Source organism: Hemitrygon akajei, chromosome 3, assembly GCF_048418815.1.
Source record: "Hemitrygon akajei chromosome 3, sHemAka1.3, whole genome shotgun sequence".
NCBI classification, from domain to species: domain Eukaryota; kingdom Metazoa; phylum Chordata; class Chondrichthyes; order Myliobatiformes; family Dasyatidae; genus Hemitrygon; species Hemitrygon akajei.
The window spans coordinates 31883264-31897111 of NC_133126.1; the positions used below are offsets into that span (position 1 = coordinate 31883264).

At 43.3% G+C, this 13848-nt stretch overlaps 1 protein-coding gene across 4 annotated transcripts in view; it reads left to right on the forward strand.

Annotated features, from left to right (window-relative positions):
- Nucleotides 1–500: 500 nt before the first annotated feature.
- lgmn (legumain) overlaps nucleotides 501–13848 on the forward strand; it is a 48893-nt gene continuing 35545 nt past the window's right edge. For 2 of the 4 annotated variants that reach the window (XM_073039491.1, XM_073039492.1), the window contains exons 1-2: nucleotides 501–648; nucleotides 13056–13208. The gene's annotated coding sequence lies outside the window, so the exon portion shown is untranslated. The remainder of the gene's footprint in view (nucleotides 649–13055; nucleotides 13209–13848) is intronic. The other 2 variants (XM_073039493.1, XM_073039494.1) reach the window with 2 other exon arrangements.

The following is a 13848-nucleotide window of genomic DNA, read 5'->3' on the forward strand; positions in this document are numbered from 1 at the left end:
TCTGCTGGCCTGGCATTGCCACAAGAGTTCGTTTGAAAGAAAAATCACGCCCTTTATCTCCCTCTGATCTCCTTGTTATATTCGGGTTTGAAATAAATTCAATCCCATTTATCACTTTTGGAAATAAGGTATTAATCAAACTGTATTAATACGTTCAGCTTTTCCTACACAAAAGGTTTTTTTAAAAAAAAGTTTCCCCCCGAAAATGGGTCCTGAAGTTCTTAAATTATAATATTGATTCTCGACGGCACTGCGATCCCTCCCTGCAGTTTCACATGACTTCCAGATCACAATTGTCCCGCCTATTTTCCTACACTTCAACAATAATAGCTGATCTTGTTAAATCCCCGCAACGTTTATTCTCAGCAGCAACCGCAATGGTGAAATTTAACTCCTACACGACCTCTCGTTATATGTTAACGAGTGGTGTTAACTGATAACATGATAATTGTGTATTTTGTTAAATATGATGGAATCAACACGTGATTGGGAAATGCCGTAAACTGGGATTTGTTGGGAGGGTTTAAATGGAGATTACAAGCGTCAATCAATGGTAATTTCCTCTTTCGCTGGAGCATAAACGGAGTGTGCGCAGACTCGCAATCTGTGCGAGCGCAGCTGACCTTGTTGGGGAAGAGACGCGGAAAGGTAAAAGCGATTGCTCACTCCCTCTTTTAAATTAAGGCGATTCCAACGTTTAATAATATTTAGTACAGTATTACAAATGTATTTGGTGTAGTCGAGTTGTTTTGTTAGTAAAAGGAACACGAGCTTACTAACATCTTTCGAATACAATAGGTGATCCGCGGAAATAGAAACATACAGATTAGTAATCTGATGGATCAGTTTTCCAGTCACGTGAAGTCAGATGTTAACATGAACCCCGATGATGAAATTTGTATTTTGTAATGGGCGCTTGTGACTAATTCGAAACTTGGGTTCAAATAGTCATACGCTTAAAAAGTTGCCGTTATAATGCTGCGTTAAAGCAAACGTCTTTAAGAATGAGTTTTGCGAGCTCTCAAATATGTTGAAGGATGCGGCAGAAGAACGAGAGGGTTCACAGACGTCTTGACCAAGATTTATTTCGCAATCCGCATGACTAAAATCAGATTATTTGGCTGTCATTTCATTTTTGTTAGGGGAGTTTGATGTACCCATTCATTAATGGTTTATCTGTTCTGCAAGAGAGACGCTTAAAAATGTTTCCGCCTCCCAAAATACTTTAACTTCTGTTATAGTTTGCATATCGGGGCTGTCCTTTTGAAAGAATGCAACATGATTGTCGCTTTCCATGAGCAGGACCATGGAGACATAGTAGTTAAGGAAACAAAATTTGCGTCACTTGGCCGGTGATAATAAATCTGATTCCGATGAGGTCGACATGACAAGAGGAGGGAGAGAGAGAGATGAAGCATCAAGTGTTTCACCGTGGCTGGGGAAAGGTCGGAGAAATGCAAAGGGAACTTGCAATGCATGTTGTCAACTCCCTGCAATTGAGAGAGGGCGTTGGATTCAAGGCAATGGGAGCAGAATTAGGCCATTTGGCCCGTTGAGTCTCTGCTATTTCATTATGGCTGATTTGTTATCTCTCTGGACCCAATTCTCCTGTGAGGCTTGGTGGTGGAACTGCACTTTGAACTAAAGGGCAAAAATGGTGGAGAAACACAGTGGTCCCTGAATGGTGGTGGGTTGATAATTCAGGTGAAACTAAAGAACTTGTAACTGAAACAAAACCAAGCAGCTGGTTGGACATCATATCGGCGGTGACCGATAAAGCAACCTACCTTAATCCTCCTCCTCAGCCTTGTAGGTTGCAGCTCTTCAGTTGCATATTCAAGTTATATTTTTTTTTAACATGGTGTAGGGCTCTTTCTGAGCTACCCTTCGATGTTGTGACTTGTAGAGTCCTACCACCCTCTTTGTGAGGCTGGTGAGAGAGGGAGGTGTGGAAACAGGGCAATGGGGAAGCTCCTCAACCCTCTTAATCTTCTTATTTCACCTCTAGTGACTGTCTGTTGTGTTTAGCTTTGGCTCCTTGAAAAGTTTATATGTGCTGTAACTCTCCCTTCAGTTTGCATCGAAAACTGAATACAGTAGAGTACAGGTCCTTCAGCCCCCAATTTTGTGCTGACTCTTTAACCTATTTCAAGATCAATCTAAACCTTTCCTCTCACATAGCTGCCCCCTCCCCACATTTTACTTTCATCCATGTGGTAAATCTCCTATGCACCCTTTCTAAAGCTTTCACATCCTTCCTATAATAAGGCAATAACAGCTGAACACGATGCTCCGAGTGTGGTCTAGCCAGTTTTGTAGAGCTGCAATATTATCTTGCAGCTGTTGACCTCAGTCCCCTGACTAATGAAGACCAATACCATACACCTTCTTGACCACCTAATCAATTTGCACTACAACTGAGGGATCGCTGGATGTGGACCCCATGTTTCTTCTGATATAAAAGAAAAGCTTTAATGAACATTTTCTCTAGTTTTTCATATTCTCAATATTCTTGTTTCTATCTTTTCTGGTATGTGGTAAACAGTATTCTAATTGTAGCTTCACCAGTGTTTTACACAGTTCCAGTATGACCTCTCAGCCCTTCTACTTTATGCTTCAGCTAAAATGGCAAGTATTTCTGTCTTAGTTATTTGCTCTGTTTCATTCAGGGATTTGAAAACGTGCATTGCGAGTTCCACCTGCATTTCTCGGTGTCCTCCCATTATCAGGCATTCCCTTTCCACGATAAAGTAATTCTCTCTGCCTCCGTCCTTCTCCCCACTCCCCTGTCATGTTGAGCTCATACTTTCTCTCCTCAACTACAGTATCTTCATTGCCCTGCTGATTTGTGAAGGTGAGTGCAAAGTATTCATTTAGAATTATCTCACAATTTCTATTTGTACCTACTATCTTTTTATTTTTTAATTGATCTTCCTGTTGAACTCGTGTTCCTGCTATTTTATAGAGTCATAGAACACCACAACACAGAAACAGACTCTCTGACTCACCTAGTCCTTGCCAGACCATTATTCTGCAGTCCCTGGGCCATACCCCTCCATACCCCTCCATACCCCTCCCATCCATGTACCTTTCTGAATTTCTCATGTAAGTTGAAATTGATAGCGTATCCACCACTTCCACAATCATACTACACTCTGAGTGAAGAGATTTCTCCCTCATGTTCCCCTTTCACCCTTAACCCATGACCTCTAGTTGTCCCACCCAACCTCAATGGAAAAAACCTCAACTCATAACTTTGTATACCTCTATCAAAACTCGCCTCAATCCTATGTTCCAGGGAATAAAGAGCTAACCTGTTCAACCTTTCCTTTTAACTCGAGTCCTCAAGGCCCGGCATCATTCTTGCGCTCTTTCAATCTTATTTAAATCGTTCCTGTAGATAGGTGACCAAAACTGGACACAATACTCCTAAAATTCAGGAACTGCTTCTTCCTCTCTGCCACTCAATTCCTAAGTGGACACTGAACCCATGAACACTACCTCATGCTTTTAAAATTTATAATATTTCTGTTTTCGCACACTTTTTAATCTATTTGAAATACATACATAATGTAATAGCTTTACTTTATTTTTTTTTCTTCCTGCATTATCATTGAACTACTGCTAAGTTGTCAAATTTCATGACCTATGCTGGTGATAATAAACCTGATTCTGAAATTAGACCTCACCAATTTCAACATAACATTCCAACTCCTCTACTCAGTACATTGAGTTATGAAGGCCAATGTGGTAAAAGCTTTCTTTACAACCCTATCTACCTGTGATGCCACTTTCAAGGAATTATGGATCTGTATTCCCAGAGCCCTCTTCTACTGCAGTCCTCATTGCCCTATTACCCTGTTTGGTCCTCCCAAAGTGAAACATCTCACACTTATCTGCATCAGATTTCATCCGCCATTTTTCAGCCCACTTTTCCCGCTGACCCAGATCCTGCTGAAAGCTTCCTCGCTGTCCACTACTCCCCCAATCTTGGTGTCATCCATAAATTTGTTGATACATTTTACCACACTATTGTCCAGATCACTGATTATAGATGATGATTAGCACCGATCCCTACGCCACACCAGTTCTTACCGACCTCCAGTACGAGGTAACCATTTACAAGCACTTCCATGAAATCAATGTCGAATCCAGTTTACCACCTCATATTGAATGCCAGGTGACTGAGCCCACTTGGCTATCCCCCATGTGGAACTTTAAGTGCTTTGCTAAAGTCCATGTAGACAATATCCATTACTTTGTCTTCATCAACTTTGCTGGTAACTTCCAAGGAAAAGCTGTTTAAGATTGGTTAGACATGATTTACCACACACTAGGCCAAGTTGATCCCTAATTAGTCCCTCTCTATCCAAATACTTAGATATCTGTTCCATTTAGAATTCTTTCCCACGACTGATGTCAGGCTCTCTAGCCTATATTTGTGTCTTTTTCTTTGAGCCTTTCTCAAGCAACAGAACAACGTTAGCTATCCTCCAATCCTCTGGCACCTCACCTATGACTAAGAATGTTTTAAATATCTCTGCTAGGGTCCCTGATATTTCTGCAATAGCCTCCCAAAGGGTCTGAGGGAACACCTTATCGGGCTCTGGGGATTTATACACTCTAATTTGCCTCCAGACAACAAACACCTCCTCCTCTGTAATTTGTACACAGTCAATGACCTTGCTGCTGCCTTGCCTCACTTCTATAGACTGTGTCCATTTACCAAGTAAACACAGGTGCAAAAAATCCAGTTAAGATTTTCCCCCATCTCGGCTCCACGTGTAGATTACCACTCTGCTTCCAGAGGACAGATTTTTGTATCTTGATATCCTTTTGCTCACAACACGTATATCTGTAGAAATCCTTATTATTCTCCTTCACTTTGTCTGCTGGAGCAACCTCGTGTCTTTTCGCTCTCCTGATCTCCTCCTTGCTTGTTCTCTTGCATTTCTTGTATTCCTCAAGTACCTCATTTGTCTATACCTATCATGTACCTCCTTTTTGTTAACCGGGTTCTCAGTATCTCTTGAAAACGAAGGTTCCCTTAACCTGTTATCCTTGCCCTTTATTTTGACAGGAACATACAAACTCCGCACTCTCAAAATGTCACTTTTGAATCCTTCCACTTCCCAATCAGAATTAGGTTTATTATCACTGGCATGTGACGTGAAATTTAACTTATCAGCAGCAGGTCAATGCAATACGTAATCTAGCAGAGAGAGAAAAAATAGTAATAATAAATAAATAAAAACATAATAAATAAACAAGTAAATTACATCTATTGAATAATTATTTTAAAAATGTGCAAAGACGGAAATACTGCATATTTTAAAAAAAAAAAGTGAGGTAGTGTCCAAAGATACAATGTCCATTTAGGAATCAGATGGCAGAGGGGAAGAAGCTGTTCCTGAATCGCTGAGTGTGTGCCTTCAGGCTTCTGTACCTCCTACCTGATGGTAACAGTGAGAAAAGGGCATGCCCTGGGTGCTGGAGGTCTTTAATAATGGATGCTGCCTTTCTGAGACACTGCTCCCTAAAGATGTCCTGGGTACTTTGTAGGCTAGTGCCCAAGATGGAGCTGACTAGATTTACAACCTTCTGCAGCTTCTTTCGGTCCTGTGCAGTAGCCCCTCCATACCAGACAGTGATGCAGCCTGTCAGAATGCTCTCCACAGTACAACTACAGAAGGTTTTGAGTGTATTTGTTGACATGCCAAATCGCTTCAAACTCCTAATAAAGTATAGCCGCTGTCTTGACTTCTTTATGACTACATCGAAATGCTGGGACCAGGTTAGATCCTCCAAGATCTTGACACCCAGGAACTTGAAGCTGCTCACTCTCTCCACTTCTGATCCCTCTGAGAATTGCTATGTGTTCCTTCGTCTTACCCTTTCTGAAGCCCACAATCAGCACTTTCGTCTTACTGATATTGAGTGCCAGGTTGTTGCTGTGACAGCACTCCTCTAGTTGGTATATCCACTCCTGTATGCCCTCACGTCACCACCTGAGTTTCTACCAACAATGGTTGTATCATCAGCAAATTTGCAGATGGTATTTGAGGTATGCCTAGCCACACAGTCGTGTGTGTATACAGAGAGTAGAGCAGTGGGCTAAGCACACACCCCTGAAGTGCACCAGTGTTGATCAGCGGTGAAGAGGATATGTTTCACCAGTCCGCACAGATTGTGGTCTTCCAGTTAGGAAGTCGAGGATCCAGTTACAGAGGCCCAGGATCTGCAACTTCTCAATCGGGAATGATGGTATTAAATGCTGAGCTGTAGTCGATGAACAGCATCCTGATGTAGGTGCTTGTCTTATCTAGGTGGTCTAAAGCAGTGTGGAGAGCCATGGAGACTGTGACTGCCGTTGACCTGTTGTGGTGATAAGCAAATTGCAGTGGGTCCAGGTCCTTGCTGAGGCAGGAGTTCAGTCTAGTCATGACCAACCTCTCAAAGCATTTCATCACAGTCAATGTGAGTGCTACCGGGTGATAGTTGTTAAGGCAGCCCACATTATTCTTCTTTGGCACTGGTATAATTGTTGCCTTTTTGAAGCAAGTGGGAACTTCTGCCTGTAGCAGTGAGAGGTTGAAAATGTCCTTGAATACTCCTGCTAGTTGGTTGGCACAGGTTTTCAGAACCTTACCAGGTACAACATCGGGGCCTTCTGCCTTGCGAGGGTTCACTCTCTTTAAAGACAGCCTAACATCGGCCTCTGAGACAGAGATCACAGGGTCATCAGGTGCAGCAGGGATCCTCACAGCTGTAGTTGTGTTTTCCCTTTCAAAGTGTGCATTGAAGGTGTTGCGTTCATCTGGTAGTGAAGCATCGCTGCCATTCATACTATTGGGTTTTGCTTTGCCAGAAAGCAGCCTGTTCCAATCCACATTTGAGATCCTTTCTGATCTCATGAAAATTGGCCTTTGTCCAATTTGGATTTTCAACCCAAGGACCAGACTTCTCCTTTTCCATAATTAACTTGAGACTGATGCATTGTGATCACTAGATGCCAAGTGTTTCCCCACACAAACTTCTGTCACCTGCCCTGTCTCATTCCCTAATAGAATATCTATGTACTGATTAAGGAAATTTTCCTGAACACATTTAACAAACTCTTTTCCATCCAGCCCTTTTATAGAATGGGAGCCTCCGTCAATATGTGAAAAGTTAGTCACCAGAGCCTTCATTTCTCTCGAACCAAACGTACTTTGTCTCCTGTTGTCCACCTATAGCTTTAACCTTTTTTCTCTCGCTCCACTGATTCCATCTGATACGAGTTTTGAACTTCACATTTCCAACAACTGTTCTGCATCTCTTACTCATTTCTTAACTCCCTTCCCCCCCCCCCCCCATTAAACATGTTGAATGATTCTGGTCAATAGCCCTTCAGTTCTGTTGGAATGATCAATAACTTGAATTGATAACATTATAAGTGTCACTCTTTTACCTACAAATTTGTTTGGGTTGTCTGTTATGTCTGGTGCTTTGGATGGGACCTCCTCTACATTGGTGAGACCTGAGGTAAATTGGGCAACTTCAGCATTGAGCACCTCTACTCATCCACCAAAAGCAGAACTTCCTGGTGGCCAAACATTTTATTTCCAATTTGCATTCCAGTTCCAACATGTTGGTCCATAGCCTCGTTATGCCAAGATGAGGCCACCCTCAGGGTGGAAGAGCAACACCTTGTATTCTGTCTGGGTAGCCTCCAACCTGATAGCATGAATATCAATTTCTCTTTCTGGTTTCAAAAAAGAATTTCTCTCCCTCCTTCCTCCTCCTCTTCTATTCCCCACTCTTGCCTCTTCTCACCTGCCCGTCACCTCCTTCTGAATCCCCTTCCCTTTCTCCTATGGTCCACTCTCCTCTCATATCAGGTTCCTTCCTCTCCAGTCCTTTATCTTTCCTACCCACCTGGCTTCACCAACCACCTTCTAGCTCTCCACCTTCCCCTTCACACCCCCATATTGTTTTCATCTAGGGTCTTGCCCCTTCCCGTCCAGGTTTAAGGAAGGGTCTTGGCCTGCAAAATGGACTGTTCGTTCATTTCCATAGATTCTGTCTGACCTGCTGAGTTCCTCAGCATTTTGTGTGTGTGATGCATCTGCAGACTTTCTAGTGTTAACATTAACCCTGTTTCTTTTCTCGCCATAAACGTTGATTGCTGGGTATCACTGGTGTTTTGGTGGGAGTGTATATTGGTCGTGTTCATCATTCGTGTAATTGTCTAACGGAATTTAAAGAACGAGAATAGGCGTTCTGTCGGAACTTGCTGTTTTATGTCACAGATGTGACTTGCTTTTTGCCAGAGTCTGACAGGAAACAGCTGCATGAAAGTAAATCCGTTTCGGAGGCAGGAACACATTTTGGCTGTAGGTAAACCAACATCAAAGTGGTTAGGAAGGCAGTTTGTATGGTTTCTGTAGAAGTTAGCAGACTTTATGTTCTAGTTCATAGTGAGAGACCTAAAGGATTTTTAAATAAACTTTGGAAGCAGGCTGAAAGCTGAAACAAAATGTTGGTGGAGCTATGCGTAGTTAAACAAGATGCTGAGTAATATCTTAATAATTCAACTGTATGTTTCTTTCATTGAACCCTGATACAGTCAGTGCTGTGGAACTCGTTTATTTTATAACTTTTCTTTTCTGCTTCTTTACCTTCAAACGCTTGTTCATTAGTTTGCATCGCCTGTTTTGTCTCTTTTGAACAGATGCTCTAACTCCAGATTCCCTGCAAAACAAGTTTAAATTCTCCCAAGTCCACTCAGAAACTATCTCTGAGGTTGCTGATTCCAGACCTACCTAGAATTTAACTAGTTTGGCTAGTGTGGTTTCTTCAGAAGCACTCCTAGTTCTTCTCAACAATATTTTCAGCCTCACACTCAGCTGCAATATCCTCCCTCTATACACTTGCATGGGGACCCAGAGAAATCCATTGATCTCTGCCTTGAGGCCCTGTCCTTCCACTCGCATCTCCATAAAATTTGTTTGAAATGTCTCATAACTTCTGCTAGGCCAGTGCTGAGGGTAGGTTAGGACCTCAACTGTTCACCTTCCACATCGAGTGTTCTGCAGCTGGTGGGTGACATCCTTGATCCTGGCATGAGGGAAGTGAAAAGCCATAAATAGAAGAGATCCTGCCAGTGCTGGAAACCACAAAGTGCTTGAGGTCAGGCAGCAACTATGGAAATGAATAAACAGTCGATATTTCAGGCCGTGATCCTTCATCAGGACTGAAAGGGAAGGGGGAAGAAGCCAGAATAAAAAGGTGCGAGAAGGGGAAGTAACGTGCTGCAGAAGAACTATATCTGCCTATAAACTCCTGCCTATTCCACTAGGTATTAAATCCTTCACTATTTTTTATTTGCTTTTTTTCTCTTCTACAAAGCTTTGAGGCACCTTGGTTCTGATTATACTTTTTGGGGAGTCATTGACCATTGCTTTTGCCCATCGTGAGAGCAGATTACCAATTAAGAAAAGGATGTGCTCCTTGACCACCATACCACCAAAATGGCTCCCTTTGCTTGACTGCAAGTCAGCTGTTCTTTCTCTGTCCGAGCAGCCAAAGCTTCTGCATGATGTACTGTGACAATGCCTGCTGTCACTGCCAGCAGAGAAACTCCGAGCTTGAGCTTCTCGTGCTGAGTCTCCCCCAACATGTGATGGTCTAAGATCGCGATTCCTCAACATGGATGATATTGCCCCCTGGCAAAAAGGGGGCAATAAAGATAAAGGGGGTAGTGGGTGGGTGCTTGGTACCTGGGGGAGGGCAGCTGAGGGATTACAGGCTTAATTTAAGAAGTGAACTGCTTATAAATTCCTTTTTACTGGGTGTCACTGGAGATGAGGCTTGTTAACCACTGGACTGAGCAGTGACAAAACCACCCTTCTCAAACTCCATACGTCTAGGGTGGGCATGACTTGGGTCCCACCAAAACCGGAAAGTTGGGATGTCTTGACCACCTGAACCCCAATCTGTGTAAGTACTGCCCCCCAAGCAATTAGCTGTCGGCAAGAAATAACAGATTGTACACTGTATACAGTTAAAACAAAAGTGTGTTTACAAAATATCAGCTTTAATGAACAGTAGGAAAAAGACCCAAAAGTAAAGTGGGCCCATTTACAGTTAACCCAGTCCAAGTACGCACGTAAGTTGGGGCGCGTCTTGAAGTTGTCTTTAACTCGCACACTGGACGCACGGCCTGTGTGAAACACACACCACCTTCCGAATGTCGCACAAAATCCACCCTGAACAAACGGGCTCCCCATGGAAGTATCGGTTCTTCCTTCTTGAAGCTACTGATCGGCACCAAGCACCTTGTGCACCAGGGACAGCATCCTTGGTCATCTTCCTGCCGAAAAGACCTCAATCCTCACCAGCGTTCATCAGAAAAACCTCCTGACTGGCTGATAAAACATTTCTAATTGAACAACGTCGCCTCTTGTCTTTAGCTCAAACCCAAACATGCTAAAAGCAGAACCATCTGCGCTTACAGAACTGCTAAAATAGAATGCCTATAGCATAGCAGTAAAAATATTAAGCAGGGCCTTGCACTCTTCCTGCTCCGCCAAAAATAGTCATTTATCAACCCATCATTAATAAGTTTTCAAAGTTATTTCTGGATGTCAGGACCTCCAATCCATTTGTAAATGGCAGTGACCTATCTCACTGGGAAATAGACACAACACTGTTCCTCCAGCCAATCTCTCTGGGGGTTTCCTGACTCTTTGAGACCTCCTTGTCCCATCTTTGGCTTCTTACAGCTTCAACCACCCCGGGAATGGGACCCTTCCTATCTATTAGAGGGTGCCTGCCCTGTCTATCTCTCCTGTCTTCAGTGGCCCAGGTCCCCCTGCTCCATCACTGAATTTATCTTCCTTCAGTTTAAGCAGGACTGCTAAAATGAAATACCTATTCGGTTCTTTGTGGGAATGGGAGCTGTTCTCGGGGTTTCAGGACCAGCCGTTGTTCGGCATGCCAATGGGTAGGCCTGAGATGCGGCCTAGTGTTTGGAAGCCTATCTCAGGGCTCTGGAGACGGGTGGATCGAGGGTTGGTGTCACAACAGGAGGAGGGGGAGGCTGGAAATTCTTTCACTGTGGGCCCGAAGACCCGAGATCTTTGCGATCTTTGGGCACAGAGCTTGTAAGAAGCAACAAAACAGACCTTTTAACATCGTAGGCCAGCGGGTTGTTGTCATGTCTCCCGCTCGCTGTGAAAATGGGGTCACCTCCCTCTCCTGTATTAGGGAGAGAGAGAACCTGTGGGTTGCCAAATGCCGGATGAATTGCGATGGTCTTTGAGGTAACTGCAAGGTCTGTGTCTTTGCTATCGCTTAGCTAATGCTTGCGCTCGGTAGCGGGTGTGGTTTCTGTTCTGGGGGGGTGGGGTGGAGGGAGGGATTGTTGCTCGCCACCGCTTACGCGTGGGAGGGGGGAGCTGGGGGGTGACTTTGGGGTTCTCACATTTAACAGTCGTTCATCCTTTGGGACACTTCTGTTTTTGAGGATGTTTTGTGAACAAAAAGCATTTCAGGATGTATATTGTATACATTTCTCTAACATTAAATTGAAAATTTGAACCTTGGAACTGGACTGAGAAGTGGCAGATGGAGTTCAACCCAGATAAGTGTGAAGTGGTTCATTTTGGTAGGTCAAATATGAAGGCAGAATATAGCATTAATGGTAAGACTTTTGGCAGTGTGGAGGATCAGATGGATCTTGGGGTCCGAGTCCATAGGACACTCAAAGCTGCTGCACAGGTTGACTCTGTGGTTAAGAAGGCATACGGTGCATTGGGCTCCATCAACCGTGGGATTGAGTTCAAGAGCCGAGAGGTAATGTTACAGCTCTATAGGATCCCAGTCAGACCCCACTTGGAGTACTGTGCTCAGTTCTGGTCAAATCACTAGAGGAAGGATGTGGAAACTATAGAAAGGGTGCAGAAGAGATTTACAAGGATATTGCCTGGATTGGGGAGCATGCCTTATGAGAACAGGTTGAGTGAACTCGGTCTCTTTTCCTTGGAGCGGCAGAGGATGAGAGGTGACCTGATAGAGGTGTATAAGATGATGAGAGGCATTGATCGTGTGGATAGTCAGAGGCTTTTTCCCAGGGCTGAAATGGCTAACATGCAAGGGCACAGTTTTAAGGTGCTTGGAAGTAGGTACAGAGGAGATGTCAGGGGTAAGTTTTTATGCACAGAGTGGTGAGTGCGTGGAACGGGCTGCTGGTGGCGGTGGTGGAGGCGGATATGATAGGGTCTTTTGAGAGACTCCTGAATAGGTACATTGAGCTTGGAAAAGTAGAGGGCTATGGGTAACCCGAGGTAATTTCTAAAGTAAGTACGTGTTTGGCACAGCATTGTGGGCTGAAGGGGCTGTATTGTGCTGTAGGTTTTCTATGTTTCTATGGCAGTAAAAATCTGAACCAGGGCTTTACATAAGCATTTGATCCTTGGTGCCTCATAATTGATTACAATGATCACATGTTCACCTCATCTCTTGCTAGCCCTCTGTTCTCTTAAATTTTGCTCGAAGCACATTAGAGTGGTTGAAAAGCAATGTGACACTTCTGTATTGACATATCATGAAAACTCTGGACTGAAGAAATCGTGTTATTTCTGTTATTTCTTGTCATCTGGTCACGCAGTTAAATCAGTCATCTCCACATTTCTATCCATGTTAACCCTATTTAAGTGCAACATTGGCCATTGTGAACTTTTCCAATTTCCAACCTCTCTTTGGAAGAGGAAGGAAAAAACAAACAGATATTGATCTTCAAGTATACTGTGTCCACCTGGGTGAGGTGTGTAGACACGTCAGAGGAATTTCAGGATTTTCTCTCGATCAGAATCTCCAGATTATGTAATAAATCCATTCCTGCAGTGTGGAATTAACAGGAAAAAAAACTGATTTTGCTACACAAGACTTTGAGCTGAAGTTAAGGTTTAAAATATTGCATCAAGACTTGTTGTTACAGAAAGAAATATCTGACCGCTGTCCTGCACTGTGGAAAAAGGTCAAGATCTTCTTTATTGCCCTTCTGATCTTAGGTAGTGGAACGCAGTTTCAGTGCAGTCACCCAACTTCTTTCGAACCAGCAAAACACTGCAAGTTACTGAGGATCTGAGACTCCTCCTGAGTGACAGTCAGTCTGATGACGAGAAGCTGATATCTGCGAACCAAGCCCATCTTCTCATTGGAAGGTAAAAAAGCAATAAATTAGTGAATAGCTGGACTACTAATGTATGCTCCAAAACTGACACATTGTTTTTACTGTAATTAAATAAATAAATTGTATTTGTAGCTGTAAATAGATCTGGATAATTTTTTTTGCAATTGTTTAGAAACTGCAAATTCAAAGCAGAGGCATTTTCTTTCACTGTGCATTGCAATTGGGGATGTGGTTTGGAAGCCAAGGGGGTGGTAACCACTGGTCTAAGACATGAAAATCATGCAGGAGCTTCTTCTCTGTAGGATCTTCAATTCATTCCCTGTAAAGATGACAGAAGCAATTCACTTGTCAGTGAAGCTGGATAAGTATTTAAATATGGCATTGTTCTTCTTTGAGGGTGGAATAGCATGGCAATGGGACTTGTTAGGTTGGTATTATGGAGATCTGGTGTGCCTTCAATCTGCCAAGACCCTACTACTATTGTATTGCCCATAATACACGGGAGCAGATTTAGACCATTGACTCTGCTTTGCTATTTGACTGTGGCAAATGTCACCCTTGCATGTATTGGGCAGAAACCAAGGTGATTTCCCACATTTTGTCTGCTGCCACAACCTTTGGGTTAAGAATCCAGTGGGAAGTTTACAGCCACGATATCGCATTAATGCAGG